Source organism: Schistocerca piceifrons, unplaced genomic scaffold (assembly GCF_021461385.2).
Source record: "Schistocerca piceifrons isolate TAMUIC-IGC-003096 unplaced genomic scaffold, iqSchPice1.1 HiC_scaffold_18, whole genome shotgun sequence".
NCBI classification, from domain to species: Eukaryota; Metazoa; Arthropoda; class Insecta; order Orthoptera; family Acrididae; genus Schistocerca; species Schistocerca piceifrons.
Window position 1 is genome coordinate 72,501 of NW_025727678.1, and position 2,500 is coordinate 75,000.

Consider the following 2,500-nt stretch of genomic DNA (forward strand, 5'->3'; position numbering starts at 1 on the left):
ACCAGGCACCAACACCCACACATGTCCTATACAACGGTGCACCCAACATCACAATAGTACCTCCTGTCACAGCGCACAAACAATGACATGAGTCAAAGACACAGGTCTCACACAAGCATAGAATTGGAGCGCCGCCTCTAATAAGCCAAAGGTGCATCCTGACGTGACAAATCTGATCATGTCACAAGCATTCACTTACTATAATCACTATCAACGAACCTGCCGCCCCCGCCCCCCCCCCCCCTACACCTTTCCTTACAACAACGTGTAACCTAACCTAACCTAACCTAACCTATGTTGTACCTTAACCTAACCTATGTTGTACCTTAACCTAACCTATGTTGTACCTTAACCTAACCTATGTTGTACCTTAACCTAACCTATGTTGTACCTTAACCTAACCTATGTTGTACCTTAACCTAACCTATGTTGTACCTTAACCTAACCCATGTTGTACCTTAACCTAACCTATGTTGTACCTTAACCTAACCCATGTTGTACCTTAACCTAACCCATGTTGTACCTTAACCTAACCCATGTTGTACCTTAACCTAACCCATGTTGTACCTTAACCTAACCCATGTTGTACCTTAACCTAACCCATGTTGTACCTTAACCTAACCCATGTTGTACCTTAACCTAACCCATGTTGTGCCTTAACCTAACCCACGTTGTGCCTTAACCTAACCCACGTTGTGCCTTAACCTAACCCACGTTGTGCCTTAACCTAACCCACGTTGTGCCTTAACCTAACCCACGTTGTGCCTTAACCTAACCCACGTTGTGCCTTAACCTAACCCACGTTGTGCCTTAACCTAACCCACGTTGTGCCTTAACCTAACCCACGTTGTGCCTTAACCTAACCCACGTTGTGCCTTAACCTAACCCACGTTGTGCCTTAACCTAACCCACGTTGTGCCTTAACCTAACCCACGTTGTCCCCTAACGTAACCCACGTTGTCCCCTAACGTAACCCATGTTGTCGCCTAAACCTGCTCTGTAATTGTTATACGACTCGTTCAATTAGTGTAGTGTTGCCCACCCGCAACCCTCGCAATATAGTTCGCTACTCGCACTGCCCGCTCCCCTGTGTATCGCTTCATGTTAAACACCTTGCAAGTCTTGCTGACTTTCCACATGCTCCTGCTGTACACTGTAATGTGGATGGCAGCAGGACGTACATGCCGCCCCTCCCCACGTCCCCACCTTGCCCCCCCTGCCTTCGCAAGCTGGTTGGTGAGAAGTTTGCATGTTCAATGCCCTTCGCATGCGACGTACTCAGGCTACGTTGTGGTGCGGCCTGTGTCAACCGTCCGCTAATGTCGTACGCGTAAACCACAATCTGTACTGCACATTCGTCCCTTATGTACCGAATGATACATCGTGGCACATGTGTGACCGTACAACGACTGCGCCCCAAAAACGGCGGACCATACAGTGCAAATATTGTGCACGCAGCTACGTGTCGTCTCCCTATGAGAGCTGGATTGCAGTGTGGTACGCCATAGAGACGTGTGGGAGGAACGGACGCCGTGGATGGCGATCAGCATGAGCTGTCTGTTGATGTATTCGGACCTAGTCGTCTCTCCTCACACACCGTGATGGCATGGTGCACCGCGTTCCATATCTGCGACATGCTACAGAGGCCGGTTGACAGTCGTTCGAGCAATGGACATCGCATACGTACGGGGGCCACCTTCCACGTATTGTCTAGGCGTGCACATTTTGTTGCGTGTATGTGGGCAGACGTAGTGTGGCGTGACACCTGACACAGGCATGCAATAATCGTTGAAGTTGCAAATGGCGATGGACGCCTGCGTTTTCTGGTGAAGTTACGCAAATGAACAAATGGTAACCTGTTGTGGTGCGGTTGTTCTCGCTAGGGGTGAATCGGTGATGGCGACGATAGGTTGAGGTACGAACCGGTTGTTCCAGCGATACCCACCATGCCGACGAAACTGAACGGCATCTGGGTGTGAAGCGATACGCGGCGGTGGCTGGGTGGGACCGTCCCCGGCCGGTGAGGGGGCGCCTCCCGGCGTGCTGGCCGCGCGGTGCGTGGGCGCACGCGCTACAGCCGGCTGGTGGGGGCGGCCAGTGGCAGGCGCGCCGGCCGACGGACGCGGCAGGCGTCGCAGCTGCGCGCCGGCGCACCCTGCGCGCGGCGCCGTGCGGCCAAAGTAGGTCCTCGCGGGCCCGGTGCGAAGCGCGGTGGACATCTTCAGTGTGCTGGTCCGATTGAGGACTGTGTGCGTTGAGGATGCGCCGCCGCCCGGCGCTCGGCGCCGCGACGCCGTCTGCTGCTCGGTCGCCCCAGCGGTTCTCGCTGGTGGTTTGTATCGCAGCTGTGCGGATGTGTTGGCGCGTGCGCTGTGCTGGGAGAGTTCGCTTCGGCACCCAAGTGGGGCTTTTGTCCTTCTGTGGCGCTGGCGTTGGAGCTGCCGGTCACCGTAGGTGGCGCGTGTTGTCTCCCGCCGGCAATGCCACGACAGCACGCTCC